Raw genomic sequence first — 25937 nt, forward strand, 5'->3', positions numbered from 1 at the left:
GGCATCCAGGAACATAAACACCAGATCTTATGAATACACAGGTTTGACTGGCAGAGTAACGGGAGTTACGGAGGCTGAGAGTTTACCCTCTCTTGCCCTTTAGAAAGAGACCACAGCATCCTTTGTTTTAGCGTAGCCAGGGCTAATGATGAAAGGTTTTTTTTTATTGGGCCTAACTCCTAACTATGAGCATGGTAAAGAGCATGGAAAATGAGAACATGGTGTGAGGAACTTGCTTGGTAGTAATGTAAGAGTAAACATAGTGATTTAACACAGGGAGTAAAATTGCTTTTGTCATTTGATACTGTGCTAGAGTTTATCTCAGGGTGAAAACTGGTGCCTTCAATTCCATCACAGCAGCAATCACAACTTTAGTGAAGCAGATGGAAGTGAAAAAAAGGCAGCACCTTTGTTTGCATTCTGATGTTTCCATGGCTTTTATCAGCAATAAAGACCCTTGTTTTGGCACTTCTTTGCAGTGAATGTTTGGCTGTCTTCAGCTATTCCATCTGGAAATTTTTTTTGCCAGGAAATGCCCAGAAGGGAGGTTATGGTTGAATTAAATACTGTTTCTAGGGTACTGGGCTTCACATGGCTAATGAGAAGCCTTAATATAGAGAGCTTTTCAAAATCCAAATGGAGTCAAGCAAGGAGAGAGAACTATAAAATAGTAATTATCCTTGCTATGCTGGAGTGATGTTGCTTAAAAATGTGAAACCAAGGGCTAGACTGAGCACTCCCAATTCTTTCTCTTGGTGTCTGGACATATAGTTTCATATATGTATAAAAATCTAAAAAAACCACCAGGGTGAAAAATAGATAAATTAAAAATTCCTGGAAATTCCTTCCCTTCCTTCACTTCCTCAGCCCATAAAAGACAATGCAACTGTTAGTGTTTCATGTGGGGATAGGAAAGGGGAGAGAAAATAGCTGGGAGAACATCTGAAACAATTGCAGCTAAGTTTGTGTGCATCAAAATAAAATCCAGAAATGTGCCTGAAAGTTGTATGTAAAAGCTTTGATTCTGATCCTGCTTGTTACACTGTAAATGCAATTAAAGCTCTACTGGATCAAAGGAAATAGTTGAAATCTGTGATGATGTTACTGAGAATGGATTGTGGCCCAAAAGAAAGACTAACTGTGTCTCAGGGAGAGGGGCCTGGCCTTGCAGATCTGTGTCCTCTCAGCAAAGGCATTTCTGTCAATTCAGGAAATGATTGGTGGGAGTCTTGGGACACAGTTCTGCAAACCTTTGCTTACAAGTAGTCTCCTTGAAGACAAAAATCACTGATTCCTTATAGAGAATATTTGTAAAGCACAGTAATTCATGTAAGTAGGAATTTGCTTGCAAATGGCTTTTGTACTAGTTCATCAAAAATCTGAAGATGTAGCTACATCTGTACAATTCCATAGCTCAATACAGTAGTGTTTCTATAACATGTTATGGCAGCATGTCTGCAGGAATGAAAAATAAGAGGGAAAATATTTGGAGCAGAGGTGCATAGATACCTTAGCCATAGCCTGCAAAAATCTATCACTAAATAACAGAGCTTGCAGAACTCTTGTGACTTGCTGCTTGCCTTGAAGGAACTTGACAGTTTAGTGCTGGGAAAGACGCTTTGTGGTTAAACAGTATGAGATGCTTTGATAAAGACTTTCTTCTCAGGCAGAGTGCTAAGCAGCACTCCCTGAGACTAGTTTGTGGCTGTAGCGTTATCCAAATGCATGAGATGGTGTCCTGAATTTTAAATTCATGTTGCTGAAGAATTCTGTTTAAAGATCCGTGTCATGAGATGTTTGGTTTGCAGGGGTGACATCTTTGTTAAACTAGCCAAAGTATGTGTGGACATGGCCTGTGACTATTGGCATAGCTTGAGAAAACCATGGACCTGAAATGTAATTCTGAATATAATTTTCACTCCACCACATAGCCATTAGGAAAAAATACTGTGATGCATTGGATGCCTAAAATGAGGAAATTGTGTTCACAAGCCATCTTGCTTCTGTCTCATGAATGCTGTTCTGTTTGCTTGTGAGATGTGATGCTGTCTAGCAGAGTTATTTATGCCTTTGATTATAGTGCTATCTCACAGCTTGTCATATAAATTTAATTGCGATGGTACTGTGGTTGTCGTTGTTTGAAATTACAGATTTGTTCACATAGGCGAAGGTGATCCTTCACAAGGCCTGATGATGTGCCCAGATGTTTTGGCAGCTGCTGAGACCACACCTGCTTCCATCTGTGTGCAGAGGAACCTGACCCTTTACTTGTCAGGTGGGGATAAAATTGTTCCTCTATACCCTTGTTGTGTGTTTGATGAGACTCCTATTTGCTCTAAGCAAGACTGGTATGACGAGAATTAAGCTTCAGAATTTCTGTCGTGAGCTTCCATTCTCTGTAACACGGGTTGTGTGTTTTAATTAGATTGCACTTCCTGCCTTCCTGAAGCTGGTTTCATCTTTCAGGATGCCCAAAACTACAGACTGGTGATGAGGGAGCACAGGGAAATTAAGAGACTTGCAGAAGTTTGTGTGGGAAGCTGGTGGCAGGGGCAGAAGCTGAGGCCTCTGAGGCCTCTGAGGTCTGCTCTTCTTTTTCACTGCGGGACCTGCTGCAGCTGAACGCTGTTGAGGGGATGATAGTCATGGGAAGCCCATCTGAGCTGCTGGAAGAGGACCAGTTGCTGTCACTCTGATCGGGGCTTTCCCCCAGATGGTTGTGCAGGGACTCTAAAACCAGGGTGGAAAGAGAAGACTGGGGAGAGTGCAGAGTAACCTGGTTCACAGTGGAGAATAACCTCTACTGCTACTCTTGTGGGCGTCCCTTTTTAATGTGTGCAGGGCAGCTTGTGAAGGAATTGCAAGGACTTTTTGAGACACTGAATACTTCATGGGTTATTAATGTCAGTAATCATCTTTCTAGTGTTGGAGCTTTATTTAACAGATGCTTTAAAAAAAAATCTTAATAGGACAGCTTGCTATGAGCAGAGATGGCTCAGTGGCTGGGAGACTTGTGTATTTATTTTTACTAAATTATGCAGTTTCTCTTTAGTATTTGTTCTGGCCCTCTGCACACTGGGAAACCCCTTTCTTTAGCAAATGGGCAGGGCCTTTTTGGGCTGACTGGAGCAACTGGTGTTTTGGAAGATAAACAGTAGCATACATGTGTTATGTTGGTTGCAAATACAACCTTGAGCATCGGCTCAAGCTGATATGAGCAAGTTCAGATTTGCAGCTGCTGTTAGGAGTGCTCAAATGAAGCATCAAAAAAGATACATGTGTAATTTCATGTCTGGGCATTTTTTTAGCCTGTAGAGTGCTTGGCCTCTTGCATGGTACAGAATCATCTGATAGTGCTGGGTGAAAGTGAGTAGGGTGCTGGTAGTTGCTGGAGCTGCATGTACTGTCGGGGTCTTGTCATGCTTACAGGGAATTTGCACTAGATGGAATTGCACTGTACAGAGCCATGAATGAGGTCTTTCTAGGTAGATCTGAATGTTAGTGCTTTTCACCAAGGTGGTATATAAATAAATAGGCATTAGAAAACATTTCCTTTCCTTGGTGCCTGACAGAAAATTGTGGGATGATGCTCTAACTGCTAAATCAGGTTTTGGTAAATCATTTAAAGCTCTCTTGATGAGTGTTAAATGTAATGCAACAAGTGAGTTATTAATTGGCCTTGTGAGCTCTTTGGTTTAATGACAAAAGACTGGATTTTGAGGCTTTTGCTTACTTTGGGGAGGAAGTACTTTTACATTTCTTGATTGAAAAGAATGCATCGAAGAATTAACAGCAGAGAAGCACAGGAAACTGGTTTTTTACTCCTAGAGAATATTAGTTTTACTTGCACTGCAGCTCTGGATCAGGATGATGGATACATCTAGGTTTTTATAACTGTTCGTCTGGTCTTAGTATGTTAGCTTGCCTTGTATGTGGTGCTTGCAGCTAGGAAGTCTGTAGTATGCAAGCAGATCATATGGATTATACTCTCATGACTGTAATGAGATATATTCTTCATCCATATATCAAAAATCTCTAAAACAAACTTCAGATGGCGTTATGCTGTAGCAATAGGCTTGTGAAATTGCTGCAACTGTTGATGCAGGAAAAAAGGAGTGTCACATTCTTCCAGTCCTGCCAGCAAATAAAATATATTAATTTGTAACTTAGTATTGTTCCCAGAATATATATCTAGTAATAAGATCACCTTGTCGGTCTCTCTGTCTTTTTCTTATTATCTGTTCTTTTATTCCAGGCTCGTCTGGCACTGAAAAGCCTGTCAGGGCCTGAAACTAGTATTAGGGAAATTAGTGAGGGTAATTGTGCTGCTTCAGTTTTCTTGTAGCAAACAGTGGTGGTAGTTTCTTGATTGGAAAAAAAAAATTTAAAATATGGCCAGAGAGGAAAAGAAGTCAGAAAATTAACGTCGGACCGAGATAGACTTTTTAACTCTGGTACGAGGACTGTGTAGCATGAGCCTCTGTTCTGATTTAATGAAGCTGTACTGTCCCAGTCTCTAAACCTGTAATTACAAGGCTGTGAGAGATGGATTGAGGTGGACAGTAGTTAGGATATTAATTAAAATGCCACGGATGACATGGAACATCAAGCCTTATGTGCTTTAAGTAGGGAAACTGGAGGATATGTCATTCAAAATGCCTTGAATTTTCAGTCTTGGATCTTGTTTCTTCTTTTGGATGCTCAAGTAACTGTAAATTGCTTCACAGGGCATGAGATAATGAAAATTCAGGTATTTATAGTCAAATGTTCATTTTGGTAGGATTAGAGTGATTTCAGCTAGCCTGCTGCTTTTCAGACATGGAAACCAGAAAAAAGGCCTGTGTGGAGCAATCTGAGATTTATGTCTACATTTCCTAGGAGAATTTAATCTTTTTTTTTATGTCAGTATCCCCCTGTGCTCATGTAACTCAAATTCTTTCCCACAGAAATATGCATGCAGTCATTCTTTATTCCTCCTTTGGGTTAAAGGTCCTTGGGATTAGAAGTGGAGCAGGTGAAGAACACTTTGAGCAGTTGGGGATGGGACTCCCATGTGTCTCTGGTTCTCAGTTTTGCAGATCCTATAGCCTTTAGCACATCTGTGGCATTCCTTTTTTCGTGTTCTAATTATATGTCCCATGAGAAGTTTTACAATGATGGGAAAACTCTCACCTCTTTTGGTAGCTGCAGGTGTTGGAGCCCATTCATTTGAAGCACATCAACCGCGGTGAGTGATCAGAGGCAGCATAAGCTTGCAGAGCTCTTATTCTGGCCTGTCTCAGTACAGCAGTGAGTGGTTTGGGTTAAAGTGTGGGAAGGGGGTTATTCACCTGGGCAGGGTTGGGCCCCTAGGCAGCTTGTCCTTCTCTGCATTTGTGTAAAGCAGTGGAATAGATGCAGTTGTTCTCTAGGCAGTAGGTTTGTTAGGCATCAGTGCAGAGGTGTCTTTCACCTGGTGGGAGGCTAACTGTGAAAATTCAAGCAGAATTGCATTCAAGGTCAGGTGCTAAAACATTCACAGCCCTGAAGGACTATGCTGTCTCTGAAAGTTTTGGTTGTTCAAAATCATCCAGATTTCACCCCTGAGAGCTAGATCAGTATTAGGAGTGTGTCAGGTGTCACCTTAATGGAACTTCCACATGCCTGAAGCCTAAAGACTTGAAAGCCTTCTGATCTGCTATTGGCAAAAAGTCATCTGTTTGAAGTCGCTTTCTGTTTAGCAGTTGTTGTTTTGTCCAAAATCCCAAAGAAACTGGTCTTCTACTGAAAGCAGCATTACAAGAAATGGAAAGCCAAACCCAGTCACTTGCATTGTCTCAGCATTTCCGTGAGACTGAAAGAAGTGGCCAGACCAAGTTGTTTTTCTTAAAACAAATACTTCTTTTTTTCTAGTGTAGTGCTTGTTTTATGGCTGATACCTTTTTGCTGCGTTTTATCTTAGAGCAGTAAAAAGCTGTAAATACTGGGAGTGGGATAAAGAGAATGGAATTTTTGGTAGAAATGTGCAGTGGGCCATAGTTGGGCCATGCTGCTACTGCTGTCTGCACAGCAGCAAACTTTAGTCAGATAGGAGAATATTGTATTTCTTTCTGCATGGCTGACTTTCTTACATTTGGTGGCCTGTGTTTGACTTGCTACCTTTGTTTGGAAACACTGCCAAAAAAAGGAGAGTTATGAGGGGTGGGGAGTAGCATGGGCTGTTGAGGTTAAAGTCCTGTGTTAGGGGAAGACACCACATAACTCTTCCCTCTGCCCCCTGTGCAGGAGACAGACACTTGCTGCAGGTTCCCTGAATGTCTCAGCAATGTGACAAGCCATGCCCAGTCTTGTGTGAAGTGGTGAAAAGGCTTAGTAGCGTTCTTTGGCGTTTCTTGTCTTTGAGAATGCATCGCTTGAAACCTTCAGAAAACATTTGCCTGGAAGGGGAGGATGTGTTTCAGTCAAATGATAAGAGGGGAGGGGCTGTTCTCAGGGCTGACTGTGAGACACCTCCCTTGTGTGGAACGCAAAAACGGGAAAAATAGATGAAAACAGAAAATGGAAAGGCACCCATCATGCTGACAAATTTGGCCTGAGGAAGCCAGCTGAATAAAGGCCGGCAGGGGAGGGGATGGGAGAGTCGGAGAAGGAGGGAACAAGTGTTAATGCAGCAGGCTGTGCTTCTGGGACGACGCTTGCAAATGGAAGGGGAAAGAGGGTGTAGCTCTTGTTACTCTCAAATTCCCTTGTCTGCCCTCCCTCTTGCCTAGGAGCTGTGTTCCCTGTCTCCCCTCCCACTACCAGGCTGTGGGCTGCTTGCCTGGAAAGGGCTGTGCACCAGTTGCCCCTCGGATGTGCTGCAGGGGCTCACATGGTGGTGGTGGGCCCCTGGCAGTGAAATGCAGCTGGAAGGAGAGGGCTGGGGCAGGACCTGAAGTGAGGTTTGCATTACTCTGGGAAAGGGTAAACTGAGAGGGAGGAAGACATCATTGACTTCAATGAGAACTGTCACATCTCCAACACTAAGATGCAGTGAATTAATGAACCTTCCCTGGAAGTGAAAATGCTAGCCGTATGCTTTGGTGGTGAAAAAGGTTAAACAGAGAAGTGTGTTACCTTTACTGTCTTTTCTTCAAGCTGTCTTGAACTTTCCAGAGAGACTCTGTAAAGGCTCTCTCCCTGTGGAGATGAACTTCAAAGATCAAGACTCTTGAGTGGAGGAATAAAGCAACCTGTCTGGTGCTGCAAACTCCCCACTGAGGTACCAAGAACTATTCTGGTCAGGCAGAAAATGCCTTGGGCACCAAGTGCAGCAGGTTACTGATAGTATCACTGTGATGGTGAAGGATGGAAAGGTAGCCTTCCTTTAGAGGATTAGGAAGGCAGGGAGAAGTCAGGCACAGTTAGAAATTTTTATTTATTAAGCAGGGTTGATGAATAGGTGTTTCAGCATCAGTAAACCATAGGACATTTGATAAGAGCCTTGTTGAGTAACTCCAGAAGTTTTTGCCAAACGCAGTAAGGTCTGTTTGAAGTGACCTGTCATGTGTCTGTGTGTGCCATAGCCTCCCATACTTTCAGGTGTATGAGCTGTCTTCCCAAGATGGTTGCTGAAATGTGCTGTAGGCAGATGGCCAGTGTGACCTAGCCTGAACTCAACCTGTGTGTAGAAAATGGGTAAAAAGTCTGTAAAAATTTGCACTTAGGTAATTTTTTTTTTTTTTTTGTGAGGAGGTTCTCCAGGAGAATGCTTTTCTCCATGCTCTGGGAAGGGAATAGCATTGGTCCAGGTTCCATCAGGGCTTGATCTTCGTTGCTGCTCTCAGGTCTGTGTCGCAGCCCTGCCATCTGCCTTGTTTTTGTTGAAGCCACCCAGCTCCTCATAGCGAGGGCCTGTAAGAATATCTGTATTATCCTGACCTGTGCTATGATGCTGCCTGATTTGGCAGTGGTTCCCATGCAGTGTATTTCAGTTGTGCAGCAAGCATTACGGTTAGGTGGGCTCAAACTTACTTGCTGTTGTTTGAATAGAGTTAAATGCCCCAATGATGGTGTTAGCAGCACCCCTGCAGCCCTTTCATTGAGGTGCTTTCCTAGTGCATGCAGTACTTCAGTATACTCCAGGCAGCCCCAGCCAGTGGCTTGTAGGCAAGAAATTGCTTGTGGGTGTCTTCAGTCTGATCTGTGGTTCAGCCAGGCCCAGCTGTAGAGGGAGAGCAAACTAAGTGTTGTTCATCTCTCACCTAGTTCACAGCCTTCACTGGCACATTTTTAAACACTGGGCTTGAAAGGGGGAGCTAAGGGGCTGTTACTGTGACTTGCTTGACTTGGCCCAATGCACAACTCAGCCTTTTCCTAACATGGGTATGTCTACAGCATGCATGCCTTTGTATAGCTGAGCTATGTTTTTCTCCTCCTGGCTTCTTTTTATGCAAGTTTTTCTCATGTGAAATATTTTGGATTAGATGAGGTTTACAAGGAGGAGTTGACATTACATTTCAAGGTTTGCTTCTGCTATTCCTTCGGCATACTGACATCATATCCGCTGGGGTCAAACCTCTGGGATAAGAGCCAGTATTTAAAAAGATTTTTCTTTTCAGGGTGGAGGAATATCTTCTAATTTCACCCCCCTACGAGTTCAACCTCTCCCTCTTGCACTACTTGTTCATTAGTTCAGATTCCACCTCTACAACAAGTAAAAAAAGACTCTGTTAGCCCTTATTGTGATACTTCATGCTTAACCATCTGTTTAGAAGGGATTGATGATACTACATGCAGCTTGATCTCCTCCTGACTCGTTTCTGAATTGCTGGTACATCCCTGTATGCTCTTAAGCCATCTTTGAAGCTCACTGTGTCACAGCATACATGAGGGGTAAATCTACTGAAGTCAGCCAAGTGGTACCAGCGTGAAACTGGAGTGACCAGAAAATCATGTCTTCTTTCTTCTGGATTATGTACAGCAGAGAGGGGTGAAAGCTCCAAGTGAGCAGAGAAAATTTTGAAAGCAGCTTTTTGATTTCCCTACCAAAGAGTCTGGCCAAGTATGCTGAAAGTAATTCCACAGACCACAAGCTGATTTGAAGTGGGTCCCTGGAGTTGCATAAACAGACAGTGCATTATTCATGAGCTAACTGAGCCTTTGCCCTCCTCCAGCAGACTGGGACAAGCAGAAATGTGCTTGCTTCCTTCACCTGGTTGACTGGCCCTCTGGGAAGGCTCTGCTCTTTGCAGAGCGGAGTGGAGAGAAGAGAAGGCTGCTGATATAATTAGGCTGATTGGCACTGTGATGTAGGAGCAGTTATAGGAAGCCCATATGAATTCACTTACGGCTTGTTAGTGCTGTGTTTGTCAGACAGCAGTCAATGGGGATCAGAAGTCTGGGGTGCACAAAAATGATGCAGGAGGGAAAGACTGCCTAGGTACCAGTGTACCTGTGTGCTAACCCCACAGGCTCAAGCACATCTCATCCTTGTTCCTCCTGCACTCACTTGGAGAAAACAAAAATAACAGTATCTTCATTAGAAGCTGTTGAATGTGGCCTCCTTCAGTGTATTTCAGAATCATAATCTTGTAGAAAGCATATCTCACCCAGTAGGAATTCAGCAAATCCAATAACAGGCTTATGATGCTGGATCTGGCGTGAGTGATTTCAGCTCAGCTGACCATGAGCTGACTTGAGAGCAGAAGGGGCTACCTCGTTTGTACCCATAGCTATGATGTTCATGCGGGATGTGTTTGTGGGAGAACTGGGTGTTGTGTGTGGCTTCTTCTTGAAGCATCATGTCATAGGGAAGCTAAATAGACACAGAAACATGGACTTGGAGCAGTTGAAGTGGCCACAAAAAAGGGAATCCAGTTGGTGGCTATTGCCCCTTTCCTTCATGCTGTGTTTGTCAGTCTTGAAAGTTCCACATCTGACTACTTCCTTAGTAGCTTCTCTCCTCTCTGGTTTTATTGCAGCAACAGTGCTAAAATGACATTTTGCTCCTCTCCCATCCTCCGCTGCTTACTTTGCCATCTAAGCACTGAGCTGCAACAGCTATAACATTAATGTGCCATGAGCAAAACCTCCTAAAATACTGTGATCTGACAGAGAGCAGATGAATGTTGTCACTTGAATGTGTTCTACCAAGTTTTACTTAGTGTTACGTGTGTAGCAGTGGATATTTTAGCTGGTACAGATGTGCAATAATGTTCTTAGTCCCAGGACTGCACTATCTTGTAATAGTTACAGGTCATTGCAAAAAAATAAGTGTTCAGAGGGCTGACATAGTCATGCCATTCCATAATCATACTGGAAGAACAGGTCATATTATGTCTTTGGAATAAGCTGCTGTGGATTCATCATGAAAACAACCACTCAGGCTTGAGTTTGTCTCTGACACACCAGCTCTCTGTAAAGGCTCTCTCCCTGTGGAGATGAACTTCAAGTAAGTTCAAGACTCTTGAGTGGAGGAATAAAGCAACCTGTCTGGCACTGCAAACTCCCCACTGAGGTACCAAGAACTATTCTGGTCAGGCAGAACACTGTTTTGTGTGTTAACAGCCATTTGAGACAGACAAAACTGTTGAGGTCACCTAACCAATCTCCTGGACAGAGAAGAGTTTTCTCTATATCTTATTTTTGTGATATATCTAATCTTAATTACTTTCCTTGATGGGGATTCCATCACAATGACCTCTCTGCTGGAAGAGGTAGTTTGTAATCAGGCTATACTGTCCTTTTTAAATTCAATCACATTATTTCCATGTAACTCCAGTTTTTAATACCTTCGTGAGTCCTCTTCAATCCTTGATGTTCCATTCTTTGAATTCACATATGCCTGTACTTCTATATTGATGTGTCATACCTGTCTGCCAGTGTGATTGATGAAATTACCTCAGTTTACTAATGCCTCACATAATCTGCTGAACTGCATTCAGGTGCCGTTAAAATGGGTTGGGGGTTAGACCACTGTGACAGAAAAGCTTGGAGCTAAATAATCCCCCAGATCGGTTTCCAACTTAAACCATATCCCAGTGGTGTAGTAGAAAGCAAAAGTAATGCTGTGGTCATAGTCCATCTTCTGGTGTGTGGTCAGATGACCCAGGAGAGTATCTAAACCATTTAAGGCCTGTGAAATCAATGCTGAATGTGCAAGCAGTCACTGTTGTAGAGCTGTCTGGATCAGAGAAGCATACACAAGAAAATTGTGTTTTCCCAGACCTTTTGCAATGGCTGTTACCAAGGGGTTGTGTTTTCCCTCTGTACCTCTACAAGCGGGCTGCAGGACGTGGTTGATGTGCTCTCACAGTGCTGTGCTGTGTGAAGGCAGGCTGCACGAGGGTGCTGATCTGACGTGCCTGTTGATCATGGCCATGTCAGATAGGTAGGTAGACAGTGGCTGTGATTTTTCTTTTTCAGCTCTTCAGTGAGCAGCTCAGTCTCTTCATTGCAAGCCTGCCAGCAGCTCTTGCCATTCAAGTGGGTGATGTTCTAGCAGCATTTCAGAGCTGGCAGAAAAGGGTGATGATCAGATGCAGCCAGTTAAAAAAAACTAAGCATATGCTTTACAGGAACATTTGTTCTGTATCCCTGAGCTGAAGATGGAATTTCACTGCATCAAGGCAGAACAGTCTCACAGGGGATATAGTGGCCTTTTGGAAAGCTTACTTAAATATTAGATGCACTGAGATGACATGTCAGCTCTGCATTAAGGATTTTGCTACATCAGGAAACCCAGAGGTGGACACAGCCTGCTGAGCACAGAGGTCTTGTTAGTGAACGTGCTGTGGGTGTTACAGAAACATAGCTAGAGTAGATGAGATTATGTTAGGCATTAGTATGGTAGTATTAGACCCTGAGGATTTGTAGGTTTACTCCCCAGCTTGTATCAACACATTATAAAATACATGTCAAGTTGTAGCTGAGGTGATACCTCATGATGGGAGATGTTACCTCAAACAAGTTGCCCTTTGCATGCTCGGCTGAATTTTGAGGGACAGTTTCTTCTGTCTCTTGAAGGTGCTGCGAGAGACCAATCTCACAACATAATGAAGTTAGGTTACCCACCCTGTGTCACTGCCCTCACTCATCTTCTCAGAAAAACGGCTGAGAGCTGCATGAGGATGGAAGCTGAAACCCCCATTCTTTTGGGTATTTGGCCTGTTCTGGGTTGGATGCACTGATGAAAATGCTGTGGAAGAATTTGTAGTTGCTGTTCTGTTCAGGAGTAGATGCAAGTCTCTGGAGATGATAGTCTCATGCTTCCACCATCTTTAACTTCACAGAATGGTAAAATGCAATTGTTGTATTATGAGACCCAACTGTAATACCTGAAGAATGTTTGGCACATTAAACCTGTCTGGTTCATACAGAAGCTCATGTATAATTCACAGTCTTTGTAAATACATCAGTTTAATGCTTCTCTGCACCTATCAGCAAAGCTCTGTCTCCCTTGGGTTAGTCAGACTTGACAGCTTCTGAAACTGGACCCTAAATTGTGTGACAAATGGTGCTGAACTCTGAATATTGCTGAATAATAACTAAATTCAAATTCAGAAAAAAATTTCCTACAGTCAAAGCCATTTATTGAAGTTCTTCATTATCTCCTTAGGTCAATTTTAAAACTTCATTCTTGTTATGATGGAGGAACCCTTTACTTTCTTAGTAGAGCAAGATTGTACCAGCACTAACCAAGCTTTGGTTATTCTTCCCTGGAACACCTTCCACCAGCATCAAGAAACGTAACATAATGCAGTTTTTGGTCATCTTATAGTTCTTTCAGATGTTTGTTTGTAGTTTAATACAATATTATTATATATTGTATACTAATATATATATATTAGTACAAAATTAATATATTAGTGCAATATTTTCTTGTAGACTGTAGCTCCTGAGTAAGAGTCACTTGCTAACCTGTGACAGAAATGTGCCATGCCACAAGGCTCTTGGTAACTGGTATGATGTGTGCCTACATTTTATTAACTGAATTGCCTGTATTCCATGGATAAATTGAGTTGTGCTTTTGTAAAGCCTGTGAGAATTCATAATTTGGTGTGTTTGGTGCTTGCAAGCCCTCCTTGTAAGTGACAACACTCGTCTCTTAAGTAGTCCATAGTAAGCAACAGCTTGGTTTAGTCACTGCTCCTCAGAAAAAAATCCCAAATGTACTATAGGCACTATGAAAATAATGTTAAATAACAACATGTTTTATTGTGGCTCAGTCAGAGATACTGAGAATTTTAAGAGCTGTTGGATGGTAAATTGTTAAAACATATTGCTCTGTGGGATGCTAATGTAGCCTGGGCTGAAGCCAAAGTCTGTACAAGTCTAAATGACTTGTTAGTTGTCCAGGGAATTAGCCTGCTTTGGACTGGGTCCTTTGGATGAGATTTTCAGAAGCAATCAGTAGTGCTCAACTCCATGACCCTGACTTCAGTGGGAGTGGAGAACCCAATGCTGAGTTTTCCTGCTGTTAAATCCGACTGGTTTTAACATCACCTTTGAGTGACTCAAAGGCACTGAAGGGAGGAAAAATAATCTGCATTTTCAAGTCAATACAGTATAAATTCTCTCAAGAGCTGGTTTTACAAGTGACTCTATGAGTTACAAAGCTCTCTTTACCACATGGCCAATATGAGTTACTTTCCTGCAGACAGATGTGTCAAAGCAGGGACAGTGAGAGGTGTGAGTCTGCATTGCTAAATGGCTTTTTGGCAGGAACTGGGACCCCTCTGCGGGAAATTTAATGTCTGTCTATGTGAAGGGAGCTAAAGCAAGAGACTTTAACATCTGGAAACCCTCCCAGGGCACGTCTTAAACTTTACTCGTTTTCCTGAGCTCTGGTTTCTTATCCAATTTTAGGCTGCCATTTATCACATTTTAACAGCTAGTGGAAGTTGTGTGGCAACCTTCCTACTCTGTTTAAGGGTGTCATGGTAATTCTTTATTCTTTCTTAAATTCCTATAATTCCTCTCTTTGGGAAACAAAACAAAACCTATCTATAATAAAAACAAGAGCAAGTCTTCCTGCAAATACAACAGCACAAAAGCTGGCTGCTCTTTCCCACTGAGGCTATCTGACCTAAGCAGCCTTTCCCCTATCACCTTCAAAGCCCTTGATTTAAGGGAAGGGAGTGATTACTGAATCATTAAGGATAATGGCTATTTACTTTTGGAAACAATGGACTTGATGAATCACAAAAAATAGCCTAATTTTCAGAAGTGCATTTGCCTTGGAACAAACTAGCTGGGTTTTGGGGTGGAAATACCTACATTTTAATGGGGTGGTAAAAAGTGACCTTTTGTTCTGAGATAAATCACTTTTTTTTTTAATCTTGAGGACTGACGTGGACCCCAGCATGGAAATGTCGGGCCAGAAAACAATACTAGCATTTAAAATAAAGAGCACAGAATTGAAAACTTCATAGTTATTATAAGTTCTCAGACTTACCTGGAACATTGCTAGGTTTTCCTGTTTTTACCTTGTATGATTTTACCTCTCTATGTTACCATACAAATTTGCTCTGTCTGCAGTAGGATTTTGCCATGTAAGCATCAACATGTGGAAATCTGCTCCTATTCTGTAGAATCACAGAATGGTTTGGGTTGGAATGGACCTTTAAAGATCAGCTAGTCCAACCCTCCTGCCATGGCAGGGACACTTTCCAGTGTGTATCAGTTTGCTCAGAACACCTACCTGGCCTCAAACACTTCCATTGGTGGGATACACACATTTAGGTGTTTAGTCACGTCTGCTTAGGTTACAGTATAATTAAAACTGTGCTGAGGCAGGGGTAATAGGGTATTACTGTGCTAATTAGCATATTATTGTAAAATAAGGGATACTGCTGGATTTGCTTTGTGAGCTGGGTTGAATTACAAACTGGAGGCAGTGGTGGGGGAATAGCAGAATTATTTTCCTTCCAGTTTTTATCGTAGTCCTTCCAATTTATGTGACTCTGGAGCTTGAGAGATGTGTGTATTATCCGCATTTGGGCTGAAAAAGTGACTACTGCTCTGTTGTAAGCAATTTTGGTATTTGTATGGATTTATTTCTCAGGGTGTGTAGTCTTAGATTCACTCCTGACTTGAAGAGTGGGAGTAAATGCCACTGCAGACACAGCTGAAGAAAGTGTTTGGCCTTTCAGAAAAGGTCTTGACAGAGGTACAGATGTGCATGGCAGGCACTTTGGACGGCAGGATCCTGCTGCTGTTCATGATGATTGCTGTGAAATAATCACTAACAACTGCATGTTAACCTAATAAAGAAATACTAATTACAGGCTGCACAATCTGCCAGCAGATAAATAACACAGGAAGATCAAAACTGGGAGAAAAAACCCAGCAGTGTTTTGAGCTTATGTAGATGGTTCTTCATAGACAAGTGATTTGTCAAAAGTCTTATGTGAAAGTGCCACAAAAGTTGAGGTAGTCAGAGTAACCCAGGTCTTACGTGCATTTGATAAAACGGTGTGGCTGCACCTTTGATTTTGGCAATTTAGGTTTGCAAGTTTAAGCCCTTTGCACTTTATGAAACCCTAAGCAGCCTTTTGATGCCCAAGCATACTTTCTTCCTGTGGAGAACTCCAGGAGCATTTTTTGTCAGAGACAGATGTGCTATCATTGCCTTCTGCTGAGCCTCCACTGGGGTACCATAGCAGAAGATAAAATGTGAAATTTGTGATCACTGTTTCAAGCCAAAGTCTCCACCAGTCCCACCATTGAGCTCTGTAGGGCAGCTTGTAATTGGATTTTTTATTATTAGAAGCCTTGCTTACTAGAAGTTTTTGCATAAAATACCCAATGATTTCACTGGTAGGATATGAGGATATGAATCTCATTTGTGCTACTGTACTTCCTCCTATTGCAAAAATGCTTTAGAATGCTCCTGTAATAGGTATATAAATATTTTAAAGTGCTTTTAAACTTAAGGGAGTGTAGTGAAGTGACCTCCTAAGAATCACTTTGTTATGTCTGAAGGGGATTGTTCTATTGGCATCTGATAATATGTTCCAATTTATAGAGAATCTGTTTTTCAGTGAGCATTGCAAGCTTAACTCAGTCAGTTGGCTGAACTTTCGCTATAGGGACAAGGTCATCATTCAGTGCTTGTAGCCTGAACAAGTAAAGCCTTCCCACTTCTGCTGCTGTCTTTGCCCTCCAGGAGACACATGAAAGACTTGGGCAGAGCCCTTTTTTTCCCCCCCCCCCCCCAGTTCAGTTTTAGATCATCTCAGCGTTTATTGCCCTTTCTGCTATTGCTTAGATCAAGTGGCATTATGAGATCCAGCTTGTCTTTGTACAGTGGATGAAATTTGGTCACACGTGTGGTGTCTCCCACATTCTAATGAACTTTAGCAAATAGATGCTTAATATTTCCGGGTTAAACACAGGAATTAGATGCTTAATAACGTGTATTGGCAGTTTCATTTCACACATACGTTCCTAAGGGCTTCATGCTAAACCGAAGGAGTGATTCTAAAGTACAATATGGCTAATTTGTCTCACAGAAAAAGCATTTGTATAACAAAATAGAAACTCTGTGACCTTTCTTTAGAAAATACAAATAAGTATGTGTATACAAAAAGGAGGAGCATCACCCTTTAAGAATTGCATGCAGCTTTTGAGTAAATTTTAAGCTGTTTTACTGCAAATGCTTTGTTTTATTGGCAGTATGCGGTCATGGTGCTTAAAGGTGATCTAAGGTGTATAGAAAGGTGTATAATGTATCTTTTATCCGGTGAACTGGTGAGAAAAAGCTCCAAGCCTTCAAGCACGTAAACATTTGTGTTGTGGGTTGGGGTTTTTGTTGTTGTTTTTGTTTTTTTGTGGGGTTTTTGAGTGTTACAGGAGCCGTAATGAGTGAGACAGACATGCTAAATTTCAGCAGACTTTCTGTTCTTTAGTTTAATTTTGCATTCTGGGCAGTGAACCATGCTAAAGCTCTTTCCACTTCGCTGGTGCATGCCAGAAAAGTGTAACTGAGAGCTTATGTAGTTTTGAGCAGACGCTGCGGTAAAATTCCCTTCTGACCCTTTTTGCCTTTCAGGCTTTTGCCAATCCTGCTAAGTCACCTAAAAGGCTGGATTAAAAATATCTCGCATAGCCAGAGCTGGTTCATCAGTGCTTGCTTTGTATGTCTGGACAAGCAAAAGGTTCTCATCGGTGATTGGATATGCTTTTGACATGTGCCATTGCCTTGTTTTAGGGCCTTCTTGTACCATAGGTTTGACCACATATGAATGTGGTTCCATCACTTCAATACACGCAGAAGACAAGATTTTTTCAGGCAGGAGAAATGGCTCTCACATCTCAAGCATTCCAGACAATAGCAGCTGTGGGCCCAAGCTCTCAAGTAAGGAAGGTGGAAGCACAACAGGAACCAAGAACAAAACCAGGGTGGGACTATTTTTCTGTCCTGGCAACTCAAAACTGTCCCCAGATACAAAGATGTCTTGTTGGTACCCTGCATGCCCTAACCTAGCCAGGCTGATGATCAGCAGCAGGGAAGCTGCAGTAGTACAGATATCAGCACACCCTGTGCAAAGTCACCAGGCATCCTGTGGTCTGTGAAAGTCCATGTGCTGGGATTTCATTGCTGTTGCTGCTAGAGAAAAACTCACTCAAGTGTGTCAGCATGTGCAGCAGTTGTATTGTGCTTGCAGTGTAGATACGAGCTTGGAGAGCAGAGGAAAGATTCTGTCTCCACTGGTGTAAGGAAAACACCAAGCGTGACTCCCATGACTTGGAGGGGGACTTCTTAGAAGGGCATGTAGTGATAGAACAAGGGGTAGTGATTTAAACTGAAAGAACATGGGTTTAGATTAGATATTAAGAAGAAGTTCTTTACTGTGAGGGTGATGAAGTACTGGAACAGGTTACCCAGAAAACTTGTGGATGCTTCATCCCTTGAAGTGTTCAAGGGCCAGACTGGATGGGGCTTTGAGCAACCTGATATAGTGGAAGGTGTACCTGCCCATGGCAGAGAGGTTGGAACTAGAGTCATAGAACAATTCACAACTCTAATTGTTCTATGACTCCAGAATGTGTTACAACAGTTCACCTTCAAAATGGGGACAGAACTTAAAGTAGATTAAAGGTAGGAATATCCATGTAGGCTTTCTTGATTGTCCTCATTCAGGGTGGTGATTCCATATGATGATACTATGTATGAGTTTATGACTGAATGGGCTAAACTCAGGCTTGGCTTTCACGTGTTAAGCTATGACGAAACCTGAAATATGAACAGAAGCAGTACTGCTGCAGCTGTTTAGTTATAAAGGTGGTTTATACCAGTGTAGTCTCTTCCTTTAAGAGGAGTGGAATAAGCTATCCTAAAATAAAGCATGATACAGATAAAACTGTTTCTACAACAGACAAACTGGAGAATCTGTTAGTACTTGGGAAACATTTTAAGAATTACTCAAGGATTTAGACCAATTGTTTCCCAATTCTGTGGGTGGCTGCTAAACTAAAATAGGATACTCCTCCTCTAAAATACTTACATTACTTTAAGATTTCAGATTTACATTCCAATAGCAGAAGTAGTGGTATATTTTGTTCACTCACTTCTATCACTTGACTATTTTGGTACACAGAGTAGTTGTATCCAGAACAAGTGAAGGTGCATGTGACTATATATTAGATCTGCACTGAGTTACCATTTAATTACAGGGCACTTACATACAACATGTTGTCATTTTACACATTATAATACCATAGGGCATATCTGGCACATGAGTGAGGCTGTACTGTGCTAGACACTGTATCATCCGCAGAAAGCTGATTCTATCCGATGAGCTTTCCATCTTAAGAGAAATCAATATAGATGGTACATAGGGGAGTGCAGAAAAGACAAGGGCATATTATTTTTCTGAAGCCAGATGTCAGTTCTGACACAGAAAAGTTGACACAGAAAGAAAAATGGAGGAGAGAAGCACTAGCAACAGGAAAGGCAGGATGAAGGAAAGCATGAAAAAATGCTGGAAAATCTGATATTTGGGTGATAGCAGAAGACTTCATGGAGTGATCAGAAGCCGGAATCAATGGCTCAGTAGTGAGTGAGGAATGATAGGGTGAGGGTGAGAGATGGAAAGGCTTGAAACCAAACACAAGTTTGATGCAAGAATGCATCTCTGAGAGAGAGCTGGTGGTAGTGACATGTTTGGGCTGTGATATTTGCCAAAGCCGTTTGGGTGGAAGAGGATGAGCTTTTCCTTATCAGGACTGGAGGAAATGATGTTGGAGCTGCTGAGATGTTTGGTACCGGATGCCTGAGAAAGGAGGAACTGTACACACACTTTGTAAAAAATACATTCAAGATGTGCTGTCTACCCCTCTGTGTTAACATAGGATAAAATAAGATGTGAATAAAGTGAGTTTTCTGTTACTAACTACACTGCTTGCAGGTAGCTCTGTTTGGGAACAACAGACCCATTTTTCTATTTAGCTTAACCCTCTTCAAGTGGAGCTGCAGAGAGGCAGACCAGAGTTTCTGGTCTGGAAGAAAAGTATCCTCCTGCAGAATTGAGGAAGTCAGGAGAGGCTATTAGGATAAGCTCTGTCTCAGCAAGAGCTTCAGCGTAATCCACATCTGTAGACATAAATGCAGTGCATATCCAAGCTGACAGCTAATGGTGCAGGGGTGAGCTGTGTTGTCCTCAGGCAAGAGGAGGCAAAATAAGCATTCCCTTTTACTGTGTTGTGCTTGAGCTAAAGGCTAGATATTGTGGATGTGCTGTCCAAAAGACAGGCCAAGCATTTACTGAGTGCTGAAAGGGAGTAGTCTGGAAGCAGTGATGCATTAGTGTGTCATCAGTTTGGATACAGTTGAAACTGCAGATAAAATTTTCCAGGGATAAGATGCAGAGGTAGAAAAGAAGACCCAGTCAGAGTACTGCATGTAACAGGACCACAGAACATGGGAGAGAGTGTTGAGGAGAGCATGAGTAAAGCAGGAGAAATAAGGTTTGGACAGAGTCATAAAATTACAGCTTTTATGTGTCCTGAGAGACAACATGAGCAATTGTATTTGTACTGTTCTAGTATTGTAAGCTTACATTAGTGATGCTGAATGCTATATGATTAATACTGCTGTAGTGTTTGTGTGATAAGGAATATCAGCAATCAGTGGTTACATTAGCGCTCTAATCTTGGCAAACAATTGAATTAACATCGTGTGTGAGAGTAATGAGACAAGAACCTTATGCAGTGATTGATTGCTCAGTGCCTGCACTATTGCTCAGTTAGGGAAAAGTGCAATTTTTTTTCTGATTCTCTGAAAGATTTCAGCTGTAATCAATTGGAATTTTTGCCCTCAGGAACCAAGCAATGTAGCACTGTTTTGTTACCCTGTGATTTCATTAAATATTAAACTTTCCAAGAAATGAATAATCTGTTAGTCAAATATAAACTATAAATATGGCATGAATTCACTGTTCTGTCTGTTTCATGCAAAGCAGGTGTAAAGCTCCTGCCATTTTGGTGGGATAGCAGTTTGAACTCTGCTTGATCCCTGTGCTGGTACACACAGCAGTGCAGTATCTGGTGTAGTCTAAGTTGCTACAGATATGGTTGAGTTCCAGAAAGGCTGGAGCAGAAACAGAGGATGTCTTGCACAAGGAGACTCTCATCTTAGATGAACCTGCATTTTCTACTGGGTTTTGCCTTGACTTAGCAAGAGTGATCAAGATCTGTTGAGTGTATTAGTACCAAGCGAGTAATGCTGGTGCCTGGTTGCCTTACTGCTGTTCTGTTTGGCTTGGTTTATTCAGTGCAATCTCTGGCACTTGTAAGGTATGACAATTTCATTCTTATTTTCCTTCCTCTTTCTAATAACCTTTGCCCTGTTCTTCCTCAGCCTGCTACATCAGATTGGTTGTACTCATAGGGTTTCTGGCTATGTTCTCCCAGAGAGTTGTGTTCTAATTTGGTTTTTGAAGGTAAAAAGAAAAGCATTCAACTACTTCCCTTTCTCTTTAATGAAGAAGTGTTCTCTTTTCTGAGAAGAAAGGTTTGTGGTCCTTTCAGGAAACATTCAGTCTAAATTCACAAGACTTGCTTCTGGGAGCTTTTTCAGCAGCTGCATCTCCTCTGCCTTTGTAAACCTTACAGAAAATATTTTTAATCAACTGCTTATCACAGAAATTCCTGACCTGTCAAGAAGCAGGAGCAATTTGCTTTGGGAAAGCAGTTATTGATCCGGAAAAGCAGAATAATTGCAACAAGCAGTAATTAGTGAAATCAAGTTTCACTCTACACTAACTGTCCTTGCATATTTATTATACTGCAGTTGTTGGCTATTTCACACTTAATTCTGTCACTGTTTTATCATTTAAAATATTTAAATCCATTGCTAATAAACTGGTCAAGTCATTAAATTTCAGTATCCATTCCTGATGGCTTTCCATATCCATGGCTTTGCAGAGCCATGGTAACTTGCTGTTTGTTTCGCCAAAGCTTTTGCAAAACTTTGGTAGTGATTCCCACAGACTATGGCACTGGCACCATGTTACATCCCGAGATTTTCTGAGTCATGTTAAAATTCAGGAAACAACCGTATAAATAGAGCTCTCCAAATAGTACCTTTACGTCATCATCATGTGTTCCCAGTCGGGGGATAAGTACTTCCTCATTCTAGTGGTGATATCACTTTTCCAGACCCTCTCTAGAACTAAATATAGTCATAAAAAGTGTCTCTGCACTTACAAACTAAAGTGGTTGAGTCATTTAGGACCCTGGAGATTCAGAGAGGATGTGCTGTGTCATACATCACTGACAGTAATGCAGAGTGGCTTCACTGTCATTAGTAAAAAAGGGAGGTGTGGTCTTGAAGCCAGAATATAAGTCTTGAGGTCAGTGGTTCATTATGTACAGACTGGCTTTGCACAGTGATGCTGTTTGTCTGTCTGTTGATCTTAACACTTAGAAAATGCTGCCCATCAATGGGACATCTGGGTACTTGACACCTGGAGGAAGTTGCAGATCCCTAGGCGGCTTTGTGGCATTTCTGGTGATCAAGAAAAGCTAAGGTTACAAGCTAAGCTCCACTGGCAGTAGCATTCCCTTTGAAGGGAATAGTAAGGAAGAAGAGGGATCCTTTGGGCCTGATTTTGATGATTGCTGAGCCTGTGCAGTCATCTAATCACTCAAAACTCCCAAAGCAACTGTGCTGCAGGGTTCCGTGGTCAACTCTAAGATTCAGAATCATCAGAATTGGTGACCAGTCCTGAAAATGTTGACTTCTGATGTTCTCTTTCACTTAAAAAAAAGGCACTGGGTAAATGGTATTATGGGCAGAATAAAATAAAATCTGCTCAAGAATTTAGGCCCTATACAAAAGTCAGTAGCATTAATTAGGTCAAAAGAACTGATGAAGGGTGATGTCAGTGAGCAAATCTCCTAACACCTGGCTCTTCCAGGGTTATTACTCCTTGTTTCCCTGCTGCAGATCTTCTCTTACTGACTGTAGTGGAATTGTGTTCTTGTAGTGCAGTTCAACATCAGAAGGCAAACAGTAATCACTGTACATAGATACCAGTTCAAACTGAAAGGAGGGTTCTCTTCCAATTTTTGGAAGTAGAAATACAGGAAAGAACAGGATTCTTTGGGCCTGCCATTTGCCAGATGGCCAAGAGAACTGATAATCTGGAGAGATCAGAGCTCTGCAGGACTGACAGCACTGCCGCCAAGCCTGGGGAGGAAGGCCTTGCTCCATACTGGACGTTTATTTGAGAAGGACTGTGAGGACAGTTTTTTCACTCTTAAAAGGAGGAGAAGGTTAAAAAGGACTTCCAATTCTGGCACAAAATCATCAGGCTAAACTAATCAGCATGCTTGTTTTTGTGTTGATATCCAGAATGCTTTTCTGCCCTGCTGTGTTTTCACAAAAATACTGGTGTTTGAGGCACTAGGAAGAAAAAAGGCATGCCAGGTGAGCAGAGAGCATGTTTCCTTGTCATATGCTTTCCAAATCAGAATGCCAAGATCTTTCTTTATATCTGGCTTTCCACAGATTTCTAAATAGTACTTAACTACAAGATTTTTGGCTAGTATTTTGAGAGAATTAAATCTTCCTTTGAAAAAGGAAGAAGTCGTCTGAAACTTCAAGAAGAAAACCTGGGAGAAAAGTATAGCTCTCAATCCACCTGTAAGCCTCAAAGGAAGCATATTTTCACTCTAGCATGCCTTGCAGTCCCTTCAGACAGTGGATTCCAAATGAAGGCAGAGGCCCCAAATGTGTCTGTGAGGAGTGGTGCTGGAAGTCTAGCTGATATTTTTTGGGATAGTGAGCTGGGCAGAGTGTGATATAACACCAAACGCAGTCTTCTAATCAGAAGAATTGGAGAAACCCACTGCCCTAAGGCTTTTCTTTATGCTAGAGGGTTGTACTCTTCAGATTATATGGTCAGATAATCTGAATGTGTGGAAATGGAAGGCTGCTTGTGAAGTTTTGCACCTTAGCTTGCAAGGACAAATATTTGTGGGACAGACAGACTGGTAGGTGCTGCTTAAGTCTTCAGAATCATGGAATCGTTTAGTTTGGAAAAGATGTTTTAAGATCATTGAGTCCAACCATTAACTAAGCACTGCCAATTCCACCACTAAACTGTGTCCCTAAGTACCACATCTACAAATCTTAAAAACCTCCAACAACCACATCCCTGGACAGCCTGTCCCAGTGCTTGAAACCCTGTTGGGGAAGAAATTTTATCCTAATTTCCAGTCTAAACCTACCGTGGTGCAACTTGAGGCCATTTCCTCTTGTCCTTTCTAACAAGAACCAAACTCATCTTGCAGTTACAATTTGTGCTTTGGTGAGTTCCATCTAGTTTGAATCCCTGTCATAATTAATTTGGATCTGGCAAATACATTATTTTGTAAAGCATATATTCTGATTTATCACGACATTTCTGATCTCTGATTATTTCTTTTCCACAGACAGTGGGGGCTTAATCATCAATTTTTTAAAATATTGACCTTTCAGTGCTGAAAGGTACCTCTTGTCAAGCAGCACAAAAAAGTGCTGCCCATGCTAGCTGAGCCAAGGGAGGGAGTTGTACTCTTGCTGTCATTATAAGGAAGTTTGTAGGTGGTAATTTCCCAAACCAGAATTTGGGACCATAAAACTAATATATTTTTTCCCTGGAACAAAAAGACTGTAGCTGTTACTGGGCATAGTGATTTGATCTCTCTGAGATCCAGCAGGAAACAAGCTGGGAAAAAGCAAACAGCAGTGTCTGCCTACAGTTTGCTCTTGCTTACAGAAGCCGTACCAGTATTTGTGTGTTATCTCGGTATTGCAGGGAGAGTGTCCTTCTCCCCAGCCTTCAGGTTACTCTTAGCTCTATCAATAACCAGTCTTTGTGCTGCATGAAGAGATCTGCTGTGTGTGAGGCATCTGCTTAACACTTCAGGTGCAGAGAGGCTGGAAAAGCTTCCTGTGAATTGCCAAGAAGTACTCTGCTATAGGAACAACAGAAGGAAATTAGTGTAAATTCAACGTTGATGTGTTCAGCTCAGTCTCATAGGGAAGAGGAGTTTATTGTTTCCTTGCTGGTGCCCCCTTCCCCTCTGACCCAGGGAATGCTGAGCTAAGGGCTGCTCTGTGCTGATGTCTGATCTGTGTCCAGAAGGGACTTGACAAGGATGGTGTCAATTTCTTCTATCTCATTAAGCTAAATCAGGCTGTGCTTACAGCTTTTGCATTTTAGCACATGGCATTCCCTTGGTATGTACCTTCTCTGTTTCCAAGACACCTCTTGTAAAGGGAGACAGCATCTGGCATGAGCTCAGAGAACACGAATATTTAAGACTCTCATAGTTAGCTAGCCCTGTTTCTTTTGGTATTTGTTTGTTCTTTGGAAGCTTTTGTAGGGTGTAGGGACTGGCAGGATGTGGAAGCATATGATGTGGTCAGCCTGGGATTATGCTATCTTTTGTAAAGTGTTTTAGCCTTGAGTGACATTAATTCTCTTGCCTCCCCTGGCTGTAAGGAGCAGGGAGATTTGCCACAACCCAGACCAGATTTAGGTCAATGATCTAGACAAGTTCGTTATTTATTTTCCTGCAGCATCCACAGGCAACTTTCAAGGCCAAAACAAGGGTATTTGAAGAGTGTAAATGTATCTATACGTGTGCGTGTGTATATATATATATACACACGCATAAATATATATATACACACACACATGTACCTTCCTCTGAGAGTTTATGACCTTACTGGGCATAGAGACAGGCCAGGAGAAAATTGTGAGTTAAACAAAATTGCTTTAATTTTAACACAGAAACACATATCCTGATGCTGGAAAAAGGAAGTATCAGGAAACTTCCCAGCCATTTTTGTGGCAGAGTTTTATTGGAGCATTTTTGGGGCAGCACATTTGAGAGTCTATGGAGTGGAGCACTACTAAACTGCTTACCACCTCATATCCATGCAGACAGTGTGTGCTAAATCATCAGGAAATGTCTTCTGCCTGTATTTCCAACTGGAGCAGCGTCAGCATGAGCCCTGCACTCTTCCAGCAAGAGACTGCTGTGAGCAAACCACAGAAGAAAACAGCTAGAGAGCCCCTTTCTCCTTGCAGTTTTTGGGGAAAATCTTTTGTTTAAACAAAGGGAACAGAGCCAGTGGTGCCTGGAAGATGTGAGCTTCTTGCTGAGATGTAAATCACTTTGGATTCTGTCTGGAAGATACACTCTGGGAACAGAAATAAGTGACTGAAGGAGCTGTGGGATGGGAAGAGTAATTGGTGACAACCTTTACATGGTGCAGGAGGGTAGTAGCTCTGAAGGGAAGAAGTTCCTTGTCCTGTTTCTGAAGGGGTGTGATCTCCTTGCACTTGACTCAGGTTGGAAAAAACATGTTAAAAGCCTTGCCCTTGGCTGGCATTTTTGGGTTACCAGCTGTTATACGTGAACTGTGTTAGCACACGGGAGTCCAGTGTGAACTCGGTGTACCCTGTAAACACGGA

At 42.0% G+C, this 25937-nt stretch overlaps 1 protein-coding gene across 2 annotated transcripts in view; it reads left to right on the top strand.

The window, feature by feature from the left end:
• GFOD1 (glucose-fructose oxidoreductase domain containing 1) overlaps positions 1-25937 on the top strand; it is a 67054-nt gene that overhangs the window by 9022 nt on the left and 32095 nt on the right. The window contains exon 1 of one of the 2 annotated variants that reach the window (XM_032115213.1): positions 2257-2275. The exons of the other annotated variant lie outside the window; for it this stretch is intronic. The gene's annotated coding sequence lies outside the window, so the exon portion shown is untranslated. Of the gene's footprint in view, positions 1-2256; positions 2276-25937 lie in introns of those variants that run through there. 2 annotated transcript variants of the gene reach the window in all.

Source organism: Corvus moneduloides, chromosome 1, assembly GCF_009650955.1.
Source record: "Corvus moneduloides isolate bCorMon1 chromosome 1, bCorMon1.pri, whole genome shotgun sequence".
Taxonomy (NCBI): Eukaryota; Metazoa; Chordata; class Aves; order Passeriformes; family Corvidae; genus Corvus; species Corvus moneduloides.